The following is a 23,944-nucleotide window of genomic DNA, read 5'->3' as shown; positions in this document are numbered from 1 at the left end:
TTTATCAAGAATCTCCAAGAAAAATATTCCAAGCATCTCAAATATCAAAATAATCTCCATACCTTCAAGGCCGTTTATGACATTGGGATCAATATTGAAGATGACTTGGCTAAGTCAAAAGCTGCCAACAATAACTCCAACAGTGGCTGGAAAGGAAAGAAGAACGACAATCCTTCTTCTTCCAAAACCGCCCACTCAAATAATGTTAGCACCTTTAATTTAGGAGAAGTTCTTGCCATGAACAACCAAGGACATAAGAAACCATTTAGGAGGAACTTCACTCCTATTGGCATGAGTTATGACACCGCATTTGATCGGTTAAATGCAAAAGGTCTTATAACTCCCATTGGACCATTTGGGGACCCACCAGTTGAGAAGAGGTCGGTTAACTGGAACCCCAATGCACACTGCAAGTATCACCAAGGTAGGGGCCATTCCACTGAAAGATGTTGGAAGCTTAAGGAAGCTATCCAAGACTTAATCGACAATAACAAACTGTCGTTGCCCCCTGCCAGTAAGAAGCCAAGCATCGACAATGCACCTCTAGCTCATACCCTAGCTATCTCCGATGAGGAAAACGAGGTTGATCCCTCCTCCCTCATTAAACCTGTTGAAGAGATCAATGCCATAGAAAAAGAAGAGGAGATCTTTTTTGATGTCAAGGATAGTCTTCCAGAACCGGCGAATAAAGAAGATATACAATTGCTCACACTGTCTATAAAGGAGGCATCGCAATTACTACGTGAAGCTCTCAAAGTTATGAACGAACTCCATAAGAAATATGATGAGCTTCCACTTCCAAAAGAAGAACCTAAAAGAGAATTCACACCAGTGAGAACGAATTATGAGGCAAAGTGCTTTCCCTTACAAGTCACCGAAAAACCCAAGAAGAGCAATGGAATCTACACTCCAATTGGGATCCCATATGCGCAAATGTTCGAAATGCTCTCCGAGAGTGGCGAGGTCAAACCTCTCGAACCGAGACCATTCGAGTCATTAAAAAGGACAGATAGATATTACTGTCAGTATCATCAATCAGGGGGTCACACTATAGAAAACTGTTTCAAATTCAAGGATTTGGTACCGAAAATGATTGATGAAAAGAAACTAGTCCAAGTTCAACAAGAAGAGGATACAACCATTAATGGAGTCTGGGACAGTGATGAAGAAGATGTCTATCTAAAGGACATAGTAGGACCTTCACCTTCTGTGTCGTACACCACAGATGACATTTGGGCTGACGGAGATTCATCAATAGACGTCCTCACAAGATCCGGGAGAATGCAACCTCCCGTTTCAACACAACCTATGCCAACCATACATCAAGTTCCCATACCTATCATCGATGACAACGACATTGTTAAACAGTTTAAGAAGACAAAAGTTGAGATGAATGTGTGGAAACTTCTGGCAATATCTCGAGAGCATAGGTTAGCTGTAATGAATGCCTTGGATAAAATCGGGATAGATTCTGACACTACTCCTGAGGGACTAACCAACTTCCTCACAAGTGACTTTCCTAGTCCGATTAATTTGATCACCTTTTCTGACAAAGATTTACCCCCAGAAGGTGACAAACATTACAAGGCATTAAACCTCACGGTAGTTTGCAAAAGGATGAATGTTCCTATGACTCTTGTAGACAATGGATCGGCTATCAATGTCTGTCCACTTAGAACTGCGAGGATGCTCGGCATAAGGGATGAAGACTTAACTCCGTCCACACAAGGAATAAGGGCCTACGATAATACTCGTCGTCAAGCTCTTAGCAAGATTACCCTAAATGTAACGGCAGGAGCAATAGAACATGCTACTACTTTCCAAGTAGTGGACATCAAAGCTTCATTCAACTTATTGTTGGGACGCCCTTGGCTTCATGATCTAAAGGTCGTCCCTTCATCCCTCCACCAACAAGTGAAGGCTATAGTTGGAGGAGTTCCAATCACCATCGATGCTTTGCCTATGAGAATCAAATCCGTAGAAAATCCAATCATTAATGTGGAGCACGACGAAGATGACGAAGACCTATGGGGCTTTAACGAAGAAGTCTCCTTAATCCAGGAGGATGAAAGGACATATTTTGCCATGACCCCCATTCCAACATGACCGTCAACGCCATGCTAAAGAAACAAGGACACTTTCCTGGGATGACACTAGGAAAGAAGAAAGGGATAGCAAAACCGCTGGAGTCACCTGGCCTCCCTAAGTTAGATACTTTCGGACTTGGTTTTGAACCGACTCGGAAAGATCTCAAGTGAGCCCAGGAAAAGTTGAAAGCACGTAGGGACGCTCGCATTCAAAAGAAAGCAGTTCCAATGGATCAGTACTGCAGGGAATAGTTTCAAGCCTTTAAAATCCCACTAGCTTGAACCCCACTGTGATCATACACTAAAGTACGGTGGCGTCCAAAAGGGAAGAAGATAGAGCAAAAGAGTCGCCAACAAGTTTTTAAGGAACTTGTAAACCGTTCACGAGGTGAAGGTTACACCCCTTAACGATCCAAGAGATCGCCAACTCCATAAGGTCATGAACCAAATAAGGGTTCGGGGATGAAGGTACAAATCCAACCTAAAAGAGATTGAACCTGCCCTAATAATAGGCCTCTACTTTATTCTGCTCGTATTCATGTGCGCTTTCTGACTAACATACAATCAATATGATTAACCCTAAACCTATTTAATCTATTTTAGTTGAATTTAATGCACAAACAAACTATTATTGGCGATCACTTGAATTATAATCACAATTAACCTAACAAGATTATTAATTATCTTATCAAGCGTGATTGCAAATACCAATTCCCTTTAAACATACATAAAAGGTGATCAAGCAATAACAATAAATAATATATATCAAGCAACATAATAAATAATCAACATCATTAATAATAATATTACTAATCATAATCATCATAATCCTGTTAAAGCACAGCAAGATCCTAGGCATGATACTAACAAGATTAATAACAAACCCTAGCATGTCACTAAGCATTAAAAATCAAATCTTAAACCCTAACATGATACTAACAATCATAAATATTAGGAAGAGAATAAAAGGCATCATAGCAATCATATTTGATATTAAAATTAACCTAGACATGATACTAGGAATATCATAATAACAATATAAACATGATTTCTACATCATAATATCAATTAATTAATTAAAGCACTTACTTTGATGCCTCGTACCTCTTTCTAATAACAAAATACACACGTTAGTAACTTCAAGGAAAATAAATAATCAAAACAATTAAATTAAATAATTGAAATAGAGATTTGGGACCAAACCCTCAGAAATTAAAACCTTTCACGTCTAAGGCGAAGGCAACTTCGAATATGGCTAGGTGTTTCTAGATCTTGTGAATGCGGAATTATTTATTTGAGAAAAGGCTAGTTTAGAAAAAGGGAGAGAGAGAGAATAATCAAGAAAATCTTGATGAGAGTTGATGATTGAAAAATGGGAGATATGACCTCTATTTATAGGAAAAAAAGAGGGTCGAAGAATTAAGAAAAGAATCCAAATTCGAATCGAAATAAAACTCGAAGACAGCAGTTTTTGCGGATTTTGTTTTTATCATATCTTTTGATCCAGGAATTGGAATAAGATGAATAAGATGTAATTGGAAAGATATTGAAGTCTACTTCCTAACCCAATTAAAGTTAGATTAAAATATGTTTTAGAATAAAAGATATGAACGAAATAGTGAGACGGTGTCAGTTTTGGATAGAGTTTGATATCTTATTCATATCTTTTCCGTTATAACTCGGAATTATTATTATAATATATCATTGGAAAGATAATTTCAAGATCTATCTAACCATATAAAATTTGGATAAAAAATATGAGGCACGAAAATAATATCTGACTGTCTTTGAACATGTTTAAATCCGAATAGAATTAGGACTTTAAAAAAAGGAAAGTTTTATAAAAAAAGGAAAGTTTATATTTAAATCAAATTCCTTAATCTTATCTTTTCAAAAAAGGATAATTAAGATATTTTAGAAACTTATAGAAGATTCTAATCAATCCTAATTAGTTTAGGAATAGGATTAAACCTTTGGACCCTCATCATGATCATTGGGTCGTAGGTAAAATCCGATTTGGGCCCAGTTTAGTATTTTGGCCATAACTTCCTCAATATTCATCGGAATTGGGCTTATAATATATCGTTGGAAAGGTCTTTTCAAGCCCCATCCAACTACACCATTATTGGACCCTTATCATGGACCAAACTAAACTGGAATGGACGTTTTCATAAAATAGAGTGGGTTTTCGAAAACAGAAAGAAAGAATTTTAACAAAAACTAACCGCAACACTAGACTTTTCACACTTTCACCTCATTCGATTATGGTTCGACGTGAAAGGTATTCATCACTGGGTTTGGTTTTGGGGAGACACAAATGGGTGTCTACAAGTACCCTCTTACGCTTAATGGTCAGTTCATAAAAGAAGGAGAGGACTATCCGTGCCATGAATTTCCCGAGCCATTCGTTGTAAACGGCATAAGACAACCAGGATTCGAGATTTTCTTGGATTGCTACTTCACTGATGAAATCCCAACTCCCGTCCATAAGGAGAAAGCACCCCCATGCTTTGACTTTAACGTCATGGGATTACTGTTTGGGCGAGAAAAGAATGAGCCAACTTATGAAGAAGATAACTCCTCGCTCATTCAAACAGTCCTACAAAGTGAAAGCTTCGACCCCTCAAAGCTAATTACTCCAGCCGAAGGATCACTACAAGGGTGGCGCAGGACTATCAAAGTGACTACTCCAAGCGGAAGGAAGATATCAATCACGACAGGACAAGGACCGATGTTTGAAGAGTCGTCAGAGTCTGAGTCAGAGTCTTTCCCTTTAGAGTCTTCTAAGTTTTTAGTAGTAGCACCTCCCCCTCCTATTTCTTCTCCTAGGATAGTTAGTGATCCAGTCTTTGAGGACATATCACTCTTTGATGTAATGATCTTAGAGTATAATAATATTTCTTATTCTCCTTACTTCTTGTGTTCTTCCCTAACCCAAGATAACGAGCATTGCTTAGCTAACGATGAAAAAGACAAAGAAATTATTAAAGCAATGGAAACACTCGAAAAGAAAACACCGGTAATTGAAGAAACTGAAACAGTTGACATCTCGAATGATTCAACTCATAAAAGAGAAGTTAAAATCGGATTAACATTGAATAAACAAGAAAGAACCGATTTAATTAACTTACTTAAAGAATTTATCGATGTATATGCTTGGTCATATGAAGATATGCCAGGCATTAATAGAGAAATAGCTCAACACACTATACCACTAAATCCAGGAATGAAACCTGTAAAACAAAAGTTGCGTCGAATGAAACCCGACGTAGCACTTAAAATAAAAGAAGAAGTTCAAAAACAAATAACTGCAGGTTTCATCAAGGTATCCAAATACCCCGAATGGGTCGCCAACGTCGTCCCAGTTCCAAAGAAAGACGGAAGGGTAAGGATGTGTGTCGACTATCGAGATCTAAATAAGGCAAGTCCAAAGGACGGCTTCCCTTTGCCACACATCGATATTCTGGTAGATAATTGATATGTCTATTTTATATAGTGTTTTATCCCCGTCCCTTGGTCGTTATTAGTAGTGTTTTTGGCTCTTTTGGGCCACTTTTATTACTAATATATGTTTTCTAGTGTTTTTGTAGAGTTGGTATTATTTTGTATGAATTTGCAGAATTATGATAATTCCCAAGAATATTAAACCACTACAAAGACATTGGAGTCGGACCGTATTTTATGACCAAATATTTTAAGCTCAAGGCCGAGTTAAAGGAATTTGGCTCGGTGATTAAGGGCTCGATTAAATACGAAGGTCCAAGTTACTACCATGAGTTCAAACAAGTATGACGGACCAAGTTAACAAGTACTTTGGGCTCAAGTTAACAAGTTCCAACTCCAAAGCCCAATTCCCACAAGAGAAGTCCAATTCGGTGCCCAACAGGCCGGGCCCGATCGGGCGGTGTAAGGCCCGATAGGGCGAGCTTGTTCACGTTGTTTAAAACGTTGAAGTTTAATGTTTTGAGTGGCTGGGCTTCGTTGTTTAGGCCCACCTGATTGATGTCGGTTGATGTTTGGTGGGGAATTATAAATACCCAATTAGTGGGTTGTTATGGGGGGACGTAGGCTTTTTCTTTAGTTTTAGTTTTAGTGGATTTGGATAGTTTTTGTTAGGAGTTGACTTTAGTTTTTTTTGGTTTCTAGTATTTACGCAACTTTGGAGATTTGTTTGCCCACAGTTTAATTTGATTACTCTCGTACTAGTTTGTTAATAATTTATTATTAGCTCTTAACTATTATTTAAATGCTTTGATTAGTTTTGTTTTTAATATGTGTGAGTAGTTTTATTTCTAGAGTTTATGGGGATCCAATAAATAATATGAAGGGGTAATTTATTGTTGTTGATTATCAATGCTAGATTAATTTCCTATTGATTGATTTAATGCTCTGTGACTAGATTTGCGCAGATCTTTTATGCATGAGTTTGACAATATTGATTCGAGATTTGACAGATGAGAATTAATGTTGAGGTCTAGTTTCAATAGGCAGGTTAATTTATAAATGGTTAGGTCGAGATTCGAAAGATGAGATTTAATACCGGTAAATTAATTGTGTGATTGTAATACGTAGCGAAAGCCCTTTACAATCTGGTTAATTGATGCATTGATGATTGACTATTATTGATTATTGGTATTGCATGATAATTTCTTATTGAATTGTTTTAACGTTTTACAATTGCGGCTTGTAAAAGTATAGCAATATTGAATTGATGAATCGAGCAGATGTTAATTTGATATTAAAGGCTATATTTTCAATAAGAACTTAGATCTACTAAATTGCGAGAGCCTGTTAGATCTATGTTGATTAATAAATTGCGAGAGCCTGTTAATCGTGTTATTTATGTAATGTCAATGATTGATTACTATGTTTTACCCTGGAGTATTATTTATTGGTGAACCTACGCCCTAGATCCTTTTATATATTGTTTTCTCCCTATTCCTATTCTTTGTAGTTTAGTTTCATACTCAAACATAAATATTGGTTACTTAGATAATTTAGATTATAATAATTAATTAGGAGTAAAAAGACTCGTTTCGCTGTGGAGATCGACCCTACTTCCCTATCTACTTTAGTTAGAGGATTTAGGTATTTACTTTTGATTAGGGGATACGACTTTACCCTGTCAATAACACGGCAAATCACGTGCTTCTCTCATTCATGGATGGATACGCAGGCCACAACCAGATTCTCATGGTAGAAGAAGACATGGAGAAAACAACCTTTATAACACCATGGGGCACTTACTACTACAAGATAATTCCATTCGGGTTGAAAAACGCGGGTGCTACTTACCAACGTGCAGCAACTGCCTTACTCCATGACATGATGCACAAAGAAGTCAAAGTATATGTCGACGACATGATTGTAAAATCGAAAGACCGTCCAGGCCACCAAGTAGCCTTAAGGAAATTTTTCGAAAGGCTAAGAAAGTATAACATGAGGTTGAATCCATCAAAATGTGCTTTTGGAGTCACCTCAGGCAAGCTCTTGGGATACGTCATAAGCTCTAGAGGAATAGAGGTAGATCCAACTAAGATTAAAGCAATCATGTCAATGCCACCGCCCAAGACTGAGAAACAGATTCGAGGATTTATTGGCCGGTTGCAATACATAAGTAGGTTCATATCAACTGACGACGATATGTGAACCAATTTTCAAGAAGCTCAAGAAGAATGTACTTGTAATATGGGATGACGAGTGTCAAAAAGACTTTGAAAAGATCAAAGCCTATCTCGCAAATCCTCATGTATTAGCGCCATCACTTCCCGGAATACCTCTTAAGTTATATTTGACGGTTACCAAAGAGACAATGGAATCCATGCTAGCACAAGAAGTAGAAGGCAAAGAGAACGCAATCTATTACCTAAGTAAAAAGATGCTCGAATACGAAACACGCTATACACCGCTCGAGAAATTGTGCCTCGCCTTGGTGTGGGCCACAACTAAGTTAAGACATTACATGTTGGTGCATACCGTTTTCGTAGTCTCCCGATTAGATCCACTCAAGTACCTATTCGAGAAATCTACACTCAATGGACGCATTTCAAGATGGATAGTCAATCTAGCCCAGTTCGATGTAAGGTTTATGCCACAAAAAGCTATTAAAGGGTCCGTGGTGTCAGACTTTCTAGCAGATTTTCCAATAGAAGACTCGACGCCAATACAAGACAATGAATTTCCAGATGAAGACCTAATGGTCACTGAAGATGATACTTGGACCTTGTATTTCGACGGAGCCTCAAACCAAAAGGGATGTGGCGTCGGAGTACTGCTAGTATCACCTAAAGAGGAGCACGTTCCAATCTCCATAAAGCTTGATTTCGACGTTACCAACAACGCTGCTGAATATGAAGCATGCGTGGTAGGCCTTGAAACAACTTTGGCATTGGGAGTGAAGAAGTTAAGAATATTTGAAGACTCTTCTTTGATCATCAATCAGATATCTAAAAGGTGGAAAGTAAGGAGCGAAAGCTTATCCCCTTACCAAACCTATCTGGAAACTGTTACCGATCAGTTAGAGAAGGTAGAATACACATATATACCTAGAGAAGAAAACCAATTTGCCGATGCCTTGGCGAGATTAGCCTCAATGGTTAGGATTCCCACGGAAATCGAGCAAATGCATCTAACTATCAAAAAAAGGCACAAACCAGCATATATCCAGGCTATAGAAGACGACGACTTGATCCAAGAGGAAGAAGAAGAAGAAGAAGAACCATGGTACACGGACATACTCAACTATGTCACCAATGGAGAATACCCTCCTCATGCTGACAAAAGAGCAAAGCGAGCATTAAGACTTTTGGCTTCTCAATATGTACTCATAGACAACGAGCTACATAAAAGGGTACCTAAAGGTCGAGCTCTCTTATGTGTAGGAAAGATGGATGCACAAAGAGTAATTGTTTAGGGTAATTTTACCCCGCCACGTGGTCCAATCAGAGGATGACACATGTCAGCCTCAGGATGGCCCAAAGTGGACCAATCCCTGCTTGACACGTGTCACTCCAGAAATAAAGGGAAAATGGCGGCCTTCAGGCCCAAATCCCGAGGACGCCGCAAAATGGCGCAGCCCACCAATGATTAGGGTTCCGTAACCTAATTAGGGGCACAATTTCCAAAGACCCTATAAATAGGGAGATGTCCCTCCTTTTGAGGGCACGTTTTATCATTGATTACACATTTTACTCTTTGATAGAGACATCCTGAGCTTGGAATCCGATCAGATCCCTACCTAAATTTCCGCACCTTTTTTCTCCCTTCAAGTTTCTAACTTGTGCGTCGGAGGCGGAGCACCACCCAACTAGTGTCTCCGTTTGTTTTGCAGGTACAGTTCACCCCGGATCAGTCTTCGTGTCGTAACTCTCCCGAGGGACAAAAGTACCCAAAACATTTGGCGCCGTATGTGGGGAGAGTACCTCGAAGATGGTTCAAGAGTCTGTACCCCCTAACCGTCTGGGCGAAGACCCAGAAGTCTTTACAGACCATGAGGAGGATGAAGATCCTCAGGTCGAAACCTTTACAGCCGAAGACGGCTCTCTCAGAATCAAGCGCATCCGGCCCAGAGATACTCTGGAGCGAGGTGCCTCCCAGGCGGGTCCGAGCAGTCCCACTGGGCAGCCGGAAGGGGAAACCCAAACGGCAGCTAGATCAGCCCCTGTCACCCGAGACGAACTCATGAGATTCATGACAAGTTTCAAGAGTGAAATTAAAGAGCTGATCACCAAAATCCTGGCTGGCCCAAGTAAAGGTCAGTCGGCGAAGAAGACTCCTCCAGAGAAGAGGAAGTCAATCAGAAACCGGCAGCCCACTCCACATCCAAAGGAGAAGGCATCCGAGACCATTGATTGGTCAAGAATTCTCCTTCCTGAGAAGAATACCAATAACACTCGCCGGACTCAGCAGCCGGTGAGAAGTAAAAAATCAACTCTGGATGCCCGGGAGATCATAAACCGGAAGAGAAACCAATCGCTGTCTGAGTCGGCTTCAACGTCGAACTTTCCAGACAGCTTCAACAAAATTTCTACAGGGAGTGCACCCTCCTTGCATGAGAGTCAGACAAGCGGTAATACCGTCCATTCTGGCCCTCACATGATTGGAGCTGTACTGTATGTGCCTACTCAGGCTTACGGACAGTATCCTCCTCACTTCATGCAGCCGGCCTTCTTTGGAGGTCAGGCGGCATATCCAAATGTCCAGCCATTGGACTGGCAGCTTCGTCTACTGCGCCTGGGTGAACATCCTTCTGCGTTCACCCGGGAGATAACTGAGGCGGCCCAGCCTGCCAAGGTTAAGAATGTGTTGGTTGGTACCTATGATGGTACCACTAACCCGGAAGACCACCTTATGGCTTACACCAACCTCATGTATCTGCAGGGATTGGATGATGCCACTTGGTGTCGGTGCTTCTCGGCTACATTGAAGGGCATTTCCCAACAATGGTTTGGCAATTTTCCAGTCGGGTCCATCGATAGCTTCAGGAAGCTCGCCTTCCTGTTTGCTTCCAACTTCTCAATGAACATCCCTGCTAAGAAAAAAAAGCCTTGATTTGAGCACTGTTAAGCAGGGGGAGAGAGAAGGGCTGCGCTCATATGTCAGGCGGTTCAATCTGATAAGAATTCAGATTCAAGGACTGTCTGACGAGGTAGCTTTTACAAACTTTTTCAAGGGTGTGAGAGACGGTTCGACTTTTAAGTTCGACCTAGTCAGAAAAGGGGCTTTCACCTTACAGGCGCCCCTGAGGGAGGCGGAAAGCTACATCCAAGCTACCAATCTCTGCTCGCCTGGTAGCCAGTCGGACGCCAAGAAGTCTGACAAACAGAAAGACAGCCGGTCAGCTCAGCCGGCCAAAAACAAAGAAGAGAGCAAGAAAAGAAAAGAAGTCTGGGCGGTTACTGACTCTGACCAGCCGTCCCAGAAGAAAAAGAAAGAATTTAAACCGTACGCCCCGAAGTACGAGTTTAATAAAGACTACAACTCCATCCTCATGGAGGTAAAGGACCGGCTGTCCATTGAGAAGCCGAATCCTATGAAGAGTTATGTCCAGTCACGGAACAAGAATAAATTCTGTCAGTTCCATGAGGAGGTCGGCCATGACACCAACGACTGCTTCAGTCTTCAGCGTGCGTTGGACCGTCTGGCTGACAAAGGGCTGTTGAAGTCCTACATTTCTAAGTCCCCAGCCGGGGCAAAAAAGAAAAACAAGGGTCAGTCCTCCAAGACTACCCCCCAGCCTGCTAGTAGTTCGGATACCGACAAGGAGCCGGTCTACACTATAGCAGGCGGGTACTCATGTGGCGGCCCTACCATCCGAGGCACCAAGAGACATCTTCGAAAGATGGACAAAGATGATGATGAGCAGGCGTCTGCCAGCTCTTCCTTCCCAGACGTCTTGATCACTGAGAAGGATATGGGGTAGCGTCCGCTGCCCTCATGATGACCCGGTGGTCATTGAATGTAAGGTTGCCAACCAGCTGGTTGGACGGATCCTTATAGACACCGGCAGCTCATCAGACATCATCGCCTCCGGTGCCTGCAAAAGCTGAAATACAATGTCAGCAGCATGCATCCGGTCACCCACCCCTTGGTTGGTTTTGGGGGTGGGATGGTCTACCCAGCCGGAAGAATTGACTTACCCATCCGGCTGGGAGAGAAGGGCCAAGGACGACATATTGTCGTCAGATTCTTGGTCGTTGAGGAGTTGACCGCCTACAACATTATCCTTGGTCGGCCGACCCTCAACGTAGCCAACGCAGTAATCATCCCATCTCTCATGCTCATCAAGTGTTGGGGTTTGGTGAGTCCGACTCACCGCGGAAACAACCCCGACCCGAGGAACCACTCGCAATAATTAAAATCATTAAGCATAAATAAATAATCACAAAGAAAAGATAACGAATCTTACCCTCGAAGCGAGCTTCGCCCAAAAATCGGGGCTCTTACTTGAAAGCTACGAGCACGTCAAGCGCCGCGCCTCCGACGGTATCCACCCACAAAAAGGCGAACACAACTTTAAGGTCCGCTACCTTGGGGTTAGCAAGGTCCGACCAAAACCCGAGTGTTATATGAGTTTAAGAGTTTTCCCAAAAATTATGGAATGCTCTTTTTAACTCCCACTCAAGCACTTTACTCCAAATTCCAAGGTTGGTATTTATAGAGGAAAGCATGAGTGGGAATTTCTATCCCATCAATGTGGGATCATGAAATTCCACAAATTAATTTAAAGATAAATTAAATTAAAATTGCAAACTAATAATAAATCTACAAGTGGCATTACCATGTGAGATGGGTTGGTGAGGACCACATGGAGAGTAGGGGACCATACTTGCTCCCCACTCAATACTCTCCTTGTGCCACATGTCCTCTCCCACATGCTCCCATATTCCATGCTTCCCCTTAATCCACAACCCAATGGCCCGAGCCAAGCCACGAGCCAAGCCCGAGCCCGGCTCGAGCCCAGCCCGCACCCAACTGCTGCTGTGGCGCGGTGCGGCTGCTGCTGTGCTAGCGTGCCTAGCCGCAGAAGCTAGCTGCTGCACGCACCACGAGCTGCGGCTGCTAGCTGCTGCTGGCCGTGGCTGCTAGCACGGTGCGCTAGCACGCACCAGCCAGCCATGCTAGGCTCGGCTTGGTGTTTGCTAGCCACCTTTGCTAGGACATTTTTGCCCCTAGCATTCGGATGCTCGGGGCACTCCGATGCTAGGGGTATTTTAGGAATATGGTCGATTTATTATTATTTTTGTGCGTCTCGTCCTTTATTATTTTGACTCGACTTCCGACGATCGGTTTCGACGCTCTAAGCTCGAATTACCGACGTCTAAATATTTAACAATCGGGCGACGAATTAATTTCTTCCTAATTAATTCGTTGAGTTGGTTCGTATATTTTGCTTGGGTGTGACCCGAAGGGTTCAGTTAAGATTAAGCTGTAATATTAATTATATTAATATTACTGATCGGAAGCGGCCTCCACCCAGGCATTCCGATCACTTGACCTTACTGAATATATTAGCTTTCTAATAATTCTGAACCTGCTATCAGAATAATACACTTGTTTGAAGGACACCATTCCTTTCAATCTCCCACTTGTCCTTCTGGACAAGTGTGCATTTAGTGTATAGCCCTTATCCTATGTCTCTTCATGTCTCTTCATGAACTACAGAGTAAGATTACTAGTCATCTCTGTTACGTCCAGAAGTGTTTCTCAAAATCCGAGTTTGACTGTCAATAAGCAGATGATTTCTAAAATCCATCTGAGCACGGCCATGCATTTTTCACAGTCTCGCTCATCGAGAGGCCTTGTAAACACAAGACATGTTCCCTATTATTAGTAGGGGACATTTCCAGTCTTGTAATGTAGCTTCTCTTACTAAGAGGACTCACCCTCCTGATATCTGTCTTTATAATCCCCAGTTACGGCAGACGTTTGGCGGATACCAAAGCGGACCAGTACTCAAACAAGAGATCTCCCACTACTCATGGTCAAAGGAAAAGTGTTCCGATAGTAATAATGAGAAAATACTTATGACGATTTTTAAATCTCTTAAAGTATCCTCATAGGTCAATCCAGTATGGTTCTAAACCAATACCTGTGCAAATGATTTATATCCTCATAGCACAAGAAACGGTGCTACAAATAATACTACACACTAATCTCTGATGGTCATTAATCGTCCACAAAATATGACCTTGATTAGGGATAATTTTCGATTAAAATATTCAATGTTCACTTAATAGGTGTTTCTTTATCCAAGCCATTGACTTGATACCCTATTTTGAATATTTATTAAAATCGAAGGGACTCATTATTTAATTCTAAACCACAATTAAATAGAGACGGAGTGATTTAAATTGCATGAAAAATTTAATTACTCCAAAACTGAATGGTTCATCATGGTGTTTTACATCAACATTGTTCAAAATTTGATTAAAACACTATAATATGGAATTCAAAGCCAGTTCACGACATGCTTGATTCCCATTACCTCAATGTGTTTGTTGTTCTTCACTTGAGACAAAGGTTTAGTAAGTGGATCGGCTACATTGTCATCCGTTCCAACTTTGCAAATTCTGATTTCACCTTCTGACTTCCATTCTCGAATCATATGAAATCGCCTCTGGACATGTTTGACCTTCTGATGTTCTCGTGGCTCTCTAGCCTGAGCAATAGCTCCATTGTTGTCACAATAGAGGTCTATTGGACCCTTGATGGAGGGTACAACACCAAGTTCATCAATGAACTTGCGAATCCAAACTGCCTCCTTGGCTGCCTCAGATGTTGCCAAGTACTCGGCTTCAGTTGTAGAATCAGCGGTTGTGCTTTGCTTTGCACTCTTCCAACTAAACGCTCCTCCATTGAGACAGAATATGTATCCTGATTGTGACTTGAAGTCGTCTCTGTCTGTCTGGAAGATTGCGTCGGTATATCCCTCAACAACCAATTCATCTTTACCACCATAGACCAGGAATTTATCCTTGTTCCTTTTCAGGTACTTTAGAATATTCTTGGCCGCAGTCCAATGCGCCTCTCCTGGGTCTGATTGGTATCGGCTCGTAGCACTTAAGGCATACGATACATCCGGCCTAATACATATCATGGCATACATGATTGATCCAATAAGCGAAGCATACGGAATTCGACTCATCCTTTCTCGCTCATCAGGTGTCTTTGGACACTGCTTCTTGCTTAAGGTTATGCCATGTGACATGGGTAGGTGCCCTCTCTTGGCTCCTTCCATTTGGAATCGAGCCGGTACCTTATCGATGTAAGTACTCTGACTCATTCCTATCATCCTTTTTGATCTATCCCTATAGATCTTGATGCCTAATATGTACTGAGCCTCTCCCAAGTCTTTCATTGAAAAACATTTCCCGAGCCAAGCCTTTACAGACTCTAGCAATGGAATGATATTTCCAATGAGAAAAATGTCATCGACATATAAGACTAGGAAGGCGATGTCACTCCCACTGACCTTCTTGTAGACACAAGACTCATCTGGATTCTTGATAAAACCAAACTTACTGATGGCTTCATCAAATCGCAGATTCTAACTTCTGCTTGCTTGCTTTAATCCATAAATGGACTTCTTAAGCTTTCATACCTTCTTAGGATTATTCTGGTCGACAAAACCTTCAGGCTGTGTCATATACACAGTTTTTTCCAAAATCCCATTGAGGAAGGCGGTTTTGACGTCCATCTGCCATATTTCATAATTGTAATATGCAGCAATCGCTAGAAGAATTCGAACGGACTTAAGCATAGCAACTAGAGAAAAGGTTTCATCATAATCAACGCCGTGAATTTGCCTGTAAACTTTTGCTACCAGCCTTGCTTTGTAAATAAATACATTTCCATCTTTGTCGGTTTTCATCTTGAAAATCCATTTACATCCGATAGGTTTGTAACCTGTGGGTAAATCAACCAAGTCCCATAATTAATTTTCAAACATGGAGTCCATTTCGTATTTCATGGCCTCTTGCCATTTTGCAGAGTCGGGGCTCGTCATAGCTTGCTTGTAGGTTGCCGGCTCATCTCCATCCACTACTAGGATGTCCTGATCTTCGGTTAATACAACACCGAGATATCTGTCAGGTTGAGATCTTGGCCGAGTCGACCTACGTAGGGTAATGGACTGAGCATTTGCATTGTCGGGTTGACTTTGCATATTTTTACTTTGACCAATTTCAACAGTTGCTTGGTAAGCACTTTGATTGTCAACTTGTCCTTGTTGCTCGTCCTCTCGAACTTCATCGAGTTTGATTTTCCTCCCACTTGTCATTTTGGAGAGATGCTCCTTCTCCAAGAAGACACCATCACGAGCAACAAACACTTTGTTCTCGGATTTTTTGTAGAAGTAATACCCTTTGGTTTCTTTTGGATAACCCACAGAGTAAACCTTGTCATATTTCGGATGAAGTTTGTCAGAAATGAGTTTCTTGACATATGCTTCGCATCCCCAAATCTTGAGAAAAGACAACCTTGGCGGTTTGCTTGTCCATAATTCATATGGAGTCTTTTCCACTGCTTTTGACGGATCACGATTTAGTGTGAGTGCCGCAGTTAAAAGTGCATGTCCCCAAAAAGAGATTGGAAGTTCACTAAGACCCATAGTAGATCGGACCATGTCTAACAGGGTTCGATTACTCCTTTCATATACTCCATTCCATTGAGGAGTTCCCGGAGGTGTCAACTCTGAAAGTATTCCATGTTCTTTCAGATGGTCATCAAACTCTTGGCTCAAATATTTTCCACCTCGATCCGATCGAAGCGCTTTGATTTTCTTGCCGAGTTGGTTTTCAACTTCTTTCTGAAATTCTTTGAATTTATCAAACGATTCAGATTTTTGCGACATTAGATAGACATAACCATATCTACTAAAGTCGTCCGTAAAGGTTATGAAATACCGATAACCACTCCTTGCGGGTGTACTCATTGGTCCACATACATCGGTGTGTATTAGTCCCAACAAGTCATCGGCCCTTTTTCCTAATTTGGAGAATGGTTGCTTTATCATCTTGCCTAATAAACATCCTTCGCAATTCTCAAAGGATTCTAAATCAAATGAGTCAAGAATACCTTCTTGTAGAAGTTTCTTGATGCGTTTGATGTTAATGTGGCCAAGGCGACAATGCCACAAGTAAGTTTGACTAGACTGTGTAGTCTTAGCTTTCTTTGCAGGATTATTAACGTTATAAATTTCCTTGTCTAGTGATAACACATAAAGACCATTTTCTGAATGTGTCGTACCATATTAAACATTATCGAGATAAAATGAACATGTTTGGTCTTTAACTCGAAATTCAAAACCTTTGGCGTCTAACGCCGAAATTGAAATGATGTTTTTAACACAATAAACATTTTCAAGTTCCAAAACTAGCCCCGTGGGCAAAGAAAAACTAATAGATCCTATGGAAATAGCACCAATCCTTGCTCCATTTCCTACCCGGAGCTCGATCTCTCCCTTCGCTAGCCTCCTAGTGTTCCTTAATGCCTGTGAATTGGAACAAAGGTGTGAGCCACATCCGGTATCTACTACCCATGAAGCCGAGCTAGTGAAGTTAAAGTCTATAACGTAAATACCTGATGTAGAAGCAACGGTTCCGTTCTTCTTATCTTCCTTGAATTTGAGGCAGTCTCTCTTCCAATGTCCCTTCTTCTTGCAATAGAAGCATTCGGAATCAGACTTAGAAGATGCTACATTTTTCTCCTTGTTGTCTTTGGTAGCTTTCGGCTTAGGCAGAAAGTTCTTCTTCCCTTTCCCCTTGAAGCCCTTATTCCTTTTGCCCGCCCTTTTGAACGGCTTACCCTTCTTAATCATGAGCATATCATGCTTTCCCTCATCCTTAAGCGTCTGCTCAGCTTGCTTCAACATCCTATGAAGCTCGGTGAGGGTTTTCTCCATGCTATGCATGTTGTAGTTCATCTTGAACTGGTCATAGCCTTTGTGAAGGGAATGGAGAATGATGTCAATAGCCATTTCAGTTGAATACCCCGCATCAAGCCTTCCCATGTTCTCAAATAATCCGATCATTTTGAGCACATGTGGGCTGACTGGCTCTCCTTTCTTGAGCTTAGTCTCAAGGATCTACCCGTGGGTTTCAAACCTTTCAGTTCGAGCCTGCTCTTGAAACATATTCTGTAACTCAGAAATGATCTCATAGGCCGATTCCTTCTCGAAGAAGGTTTTCTGAAGTTCAGGAGACATAGTGGCTAGCATTACGCACTTGACATCCCGATCGGCTACTTGCCATCGGTTAAGGGCCGCTTGAGTTACCTCCTCGTTGGGAGCCTCGGGCATTTCCTCATCAAGGACATACTCTTTCTGTTCTTGCATAAGAACGATGCGCAAATTCCTTTGCCAATCAAGGAAATTGGTACCACTCAACTTCTCCTTGTCGAGAATTGAGCGTAATGAAAACTGGTTGTTTGAGGTTGAAGACATGATTCTACAATTGAAAGAATTTTAATGAAAAACCATTCAAAATTACTTAAATAAGATTGAATTTTATTCATGCAAATTTTCAATACTTATTTAACGTCTTATTCACACGTAAAATTTGTCCCTATTTTGTGAAAATAAGGCAATTCCAAGATCCGAAGAAACAAAGAGTGTTTAAGCATGCTTTGGCTTGTCTTAAACACTCAATCTTCTAGGGTAAGCATTGTCTTGCTAATGGCTCTAAGCCACTCTTGGTTAGACAATCGTCGCATCTAATGCATCTTTAACGATGTATCTCTTTTGCCACGGTATGTGACTCATGTGAGGACTCCTCACTCATACCGATGAGTTAAACCAAAACCAATGTGCACACCCAGTGTGCCTTATGCCCCTTGGAGAAGTGATGGCACCTCGCTTTGGCGTAGCCTACCATCACCATCGTCCGGTTAGTAAGTGTTGTTTTGGAAAGGCAAGTTTGACTCAATATTATTAGGGACCTAGGATTTCTATGTTGGTTGATTTAAGTGAACTTAACTAATCATCGCAACATCAAGAAAACCTAAACATGAATCTAACGAATAATTCACACACATATATATATAAGCATAAAATATAGAGCGAAATTATAGATGCATATTGGCAACTAGCATGACCCCTTGAAATCTTCATATCTTCAAAAGGTCTTCATTTGCAATTCAAGGCTTTGTCTTCCAAGATACGCCGTCTTCAAGACTTAACCAAACTATGCAAAAACTAGTGTCTACAACTAGGAATAATCTAAATATTAAAGTACAAAAATACTTAACGGTGCGTAGACCGTATTTAGATTTACAAAAATACATAACGACACGCAGTCCGTATTTTCTATCCTAGTCGGGTCCCACTAGTTGCCATTTCATAAAACCTGTGAGAGAGAATATATATATTCCATTCATCCATTCACTATTTGAGAATGGCCCATGCAATTTACAAATTTAAAACAAAGTAAAAATGCAATTAAACAACGCGCGCACTAGTAACTAATCTAGGTGGTTAATCCGATTAACACGCCTAATTAAAACTAGTCAAAGTTGTTTAACCGATTATATAATTTACGTCATTAATAATTGAAGCTCCCACTAAATTCCGCATTTTCCTTAATTAATCTAATTAATTAAGTCGGTAGCACCCAAACTTGTCAAAATGAAATTTTGCCAATACCGCTCAAAACCGAGGCCTAGCCTCCCAAAATTTTAATTAAAAAAACAAAATTAATTAAAATAAGTAAAACGGCAAAAAAATTAACATCAAGCCTTACTACGGCTAGTCACCTCACCGCACCAAGCATACGCACACGCCAAAAAACGAACACACGACCCACGGCCGCGAGCTGCTGCCACGGCACAGCCGCGCGTGGCTGCTGCAACCCGCGTGCTGCTGCCGCGCGTGTGATGCTGTCGTGCGTGGCTACTGCCGCGCGTGTGGCCGCAAGAAAGGCGGCGCTGCCACCTTGGCAGCCACATATGGGCTGCTATGCAGCCCGGCTCGCCAAGGTGGTGCATTGCCTCGTTTTGCGTGCCACGCCCTCGGGATTTGATCCCTTTTCGCGAGACAAAAATAATTAATTCTAAATTAATTTTAGAACTAATTTAGAGAGCAAAATAAAATTTTAAACAAGTCTAACTTAATAAAATTTTCAAAGTGCAAATAACCAAAATAATTCCAAGAACCATTCTTAATTAAATTGGTTTAGCTTGGTGCAACATAAAATTGAGGCAATTTCTCACTTTCAATTTAATCAATTTAAATTAAACTTGAGAATTTGACAAAGTAAAGGGAAGTTGGAAAAATATGAACTTTAATGTTCAAATGAAAATTCCAACATCTAAATTTTGTGAATCCTTGAAAATTATATCTTCCAACATGAAGATAACCAAATGTCTATCACAAAAATCGAAACTTTATGTTTCCAATCAACTCAAAATGTTTGAAACAACAAAGTTTAACACAAAATAACATGGAATTTAGTGGTTTTTTAAAGTTTCAATCACTTATCACAAATAAAGATTGAATCTTTAACACTTAGGAAGCCTCAAAAATAAAACTTTCACACTAAAAAGCAATTAGTTTGCAATTATGTGAAAATAAATCAACCTTTAAGCATCAAATACTACCAAGTAATTGTGCTTTAAGGGGACATAAAAATGCAGAAAATAATGCAAACAATCAACCATATAATCAACAATTTATGCCATTAATTTCAACGTTAGAAAAGACTAAAAAATTTTCGTCAAAAACGAAAACCCCCTCGAAAAAGGCATTTCTGGTCAGAATTTGGCTAAAATCACAGTTCCCTTGGGGATAAAAACCTTTCCAGAACACGTTTTCCATCCAAAATTCACTAGTCTTAGGCGAAAATCTGGGTTCTGGGCTAAACTCGACATTAAAAACGGGATTAAAATAAATAAAAACCGAGCTACTAATCTAATTAGCAACTTAAACCAGAAAATTAAGCCAAAATAAAACTTGAAAACATGACTATAAAATTAAACGAACCTGGCTCCGATACCGCTGTTGAGGTTTGGTGAGTCCGACTCACCGCGGAAACAACCCCGACCCGAGGAACCACTCGCAATAATTAAAATCATAAAGCATAAATAAATAATCACAAAGAAAAGATAACGAATCTTACCCTCGAAGCGAGCTTCGCCCAAAAATCGGGGCTCTTACTTGAAAGCTACGAGCACATCAAGCGCCGCGCCTCCGACGGTATCCACCCACAAAAAGGCGAACACAACTTTAAGGTCCGCTACCTTGGGGTTAGCAAGGTCTGACCAAAACCCGAGTGTTATATGAGTTTAAGAGTTTTCCCAAAAATTATGGAATGCTCTTTTTAACTCCCACTCAAGCACTTTACTCCAAATCCCAAGGTTGGTATTTATAGAGGAAAGTATGAGTGGGAATTTATATCCCATCAATGTGGGATCATGAAATTCCACAAATTAATTTAAAGCTAAATTAAATTAAAATTGCAAACTAATAATAAATCTACAAGTGGCATTACCATGTGAGATGGGTTGGTGAGGACCACATGGAGAGTAGGGGACCATACTTGCTCCCCACTCAATACTCTCCTTGTGCCACATGTCCTCTCCCACTTGCTCCCATATTCCATGCTTCCCCTTAATCCACAGCCCTATGGCCCGAGCCAAGCCACGAGCCCAGCCCGAGCCCACCCCGCACCCAGCCCGCACCCAGCTGCTGCTGTGCTAGCATGCCTAGCCGCGGCAGCTAGCTGCTGCTGGCCGTGGCTCCTAGCACGGTGCGCTAGCACGCACCAGCCAGCCATGCTAGGCTCGACTTGGTGTTTGCTAGCCACCTTTGCTAGGACATTTTTGCCCCTAGCATTCGGATGCTCGGGGCACTCCGATGCTAGGGGTATTTTGGGAATATGGTCGATTTATTATTATTTTTGCGCGTCTAGTCTTTTATTATTTTGACTCGACTTCCGACGATCGGTTTTGACGCTTTATGCTCGAATTACCGACGTCTAAATATTTAACACTCGGGCGACGAATTAATTTCTTCCGAATTAATTCATCGAGTTGGTTCGTATATTTTGCTTGGGTGTGACCCGAAGGGTTCAGTCAAGATTAAGCTGTAATATTAATTATATTAATATTACTGATCGGAAGCGGCCTCCACCCAAGCATTCCGATCACTTGACCTTACTGAATATATTAGCTTTCTAATAATTCTGAACCCGCTATCAGAATAATACACTTGTTCGAAGGACACCATTCCTTTCATCAAGTATGAGAGGGATGACGGCACTATGGGTTCCCTGAATGGGGATCAGAAGACGGCCCGAGAGTGTTATCTCTCAGCCGTCCGAGATACCGTGGCCCCAGGCGGTCAAGAACCCATAGACCTTGACAATGTCAAGGATGCCGACCCAGCTCCTGCCCCACCAGCAGCCGGAAAGAAAAGAAAGGCACCTCTGCTGGTGGAGGTGAAGAAAGAGAAAAAATAGAAATCACTGGCCGGTGAACGGTCAGATGAGCTCCGTCCCCAACCGGCTGGCGAAAGCATTGATCTCGTTCTGGATGACAGTCGTCCAGAGCGTACTGTTAAGGTTGGGACGGTTGCTCATGCTACCTTGGGTGCAAGCTTGCACCTTCTGCTGAAGGAATTCAAAGACATTTTTGCCTTTGAAGTGGAAGAGATGCCAGGCGTCAGTCCAGATCTCGCTGTCCACAAACTCGCCGTGGACCCCAAAAAGAAGCCCATCCGGCAAAAGAAAAGAAACCACGGCGAGGAAAGAAGTCAGTCGGCAGCTGCCGAAGTCAAAAAGATGCTAGACGCCAGGTTCATTCGGCCTTGTAATTTTCCCGACTGGGTGGCCAATGTGGTCCTTGTTAAGAAACCGATCTCAACAAGGCATGTCCAAAGGACAGTTACCCGCTTCCAAAGATCGTAAGTCTGGTCGACTCTACAGTCGGTCACGCCTTGATGAGTTTTATGGATGCCTACTCCGGCTTCCATCAAATACCCCTGTGGAAGAAAGATCAAGAGAAGACGGCCTTCGTCACTGATCAGGTGTTATTCTGTTATACCGTGATGCCGTTTGGCTTGAAAAATGCGCCTGCCACTTTCCAACGGATGATTAATACGGTCTTCATTAATCAGATTAGGAGGAATGTGGAGGCGTACATTGATGACATGATAGTCAAATCCAAGCTACAGACGGATCACCTTGCTGATCTCCAAGAAACATTCACCACCCTCAGGCGGCACAAGGTTATGTTAAATCCTAAGAAATGCGTCTTTGGTGTTGAGTCTGGGAAGTTTCTCGGATTCCTAATTGATCAAAGGGGGATAGAGGCTAACCCTGAAAAGATACAGGCGGTGATAGACATGAAGTCACCCCGTTCTGTCAAGGAAGTGCAGAGGCTCACCGGTTGTCAGGCCGCCTTGGGGAGGTTCCTCAGCCGGTCAGGCGACAAATGCCTCTACTTCTTCCAAGCAATCAGGAAGAAGACCAGATTTGAATGGGGGGATGAGGCTGAGGCGGCATTCCAGAGGTTGAAAGAGCATTTACATTCTCTACCTAGGCTGGTCAGCCTGTTGCCTAGGGAGACGTTGTATATGTACTTAGCCGTCTCACATCATGCCCTCAGTGCCGTTCTCCTTGCTGAGCGAGACGACGTGCAGCTCCCGGTTTACTTCATTAGCCATGTTCTCAAAAATGCTGAACTCTGGTACCCCATGGTTGCAAAATTTGGCCTCGCTTTGTATATGGCATTCAAAAACTGAAGCCCTACTTTCTGGCACACCTGGTGGTGATTTACACCGACCAGCCACTCAAGCGGCCAATGTCTACCTTGGACTCATCCGGGAGAATGTTGAAATGGGCTATTGAAATGCAAAGTCTTGAAATCACTTACGAACCAAGGAAGGCAGTGAAAGGTTAGGCGTTTGCCGACTTCATTGTTGAAATGACCCGTTCGGTGGCTCCGAATAATCTTGATCAGGTTTGGAAAGTGTATGTAAACGGGAGCTCTACTAAGAACGGCTGTGGTGCAGGCGTAATTTACGAGTCTCCTGAAGGGGACAGATTTGAGTATGCACTACGCTTCAAGTTTCAGCCCTCTAACAATGAGGCGGAATATGAAGCCCTGCTAGCCGACATTCGCATGTGTAAGGCGGCAGGGGCCATGAAAATTGACGCCTACTCTGATTCTCAATTGGTTGTTAGCCAGTATGAGGGAAGCTACGAGGATACTCATCCGGCTATGATTAAATATCTTCAGGCATTCAAAGAAGAGACCAAGGCACTTGAGGAATTCCGTCTGAGTCAAGTGCCTAGGTCAAAAAACAACTAGGCGGATGCATTGTCAAAACTGGTGTCTTCCGCCTGCCATGATACGCCTCGGTC

Source organism: Chenopodium quinoa, unplaced genomic scaffold (genome assembly GCF_001683475.1).
Source record: "Chenopodium quinoa cultivar QQ74 unplaced genomic scaffold, ASM168347v1, whole genome shotgun sequence".
In the NCBI taxonomy this organism is placed as follows: Eukaryota; Viridiplantae; Streptophyta; class Magnoliopsida; order Caryophyllales; family Amaranthaceae; genus Chenopodium; species Chenopodium quinoa.
The sequence above is the reverse complement of the archived record's forward strand: the minus strand, read 5'-3'. Positions refer to the sequence as shown.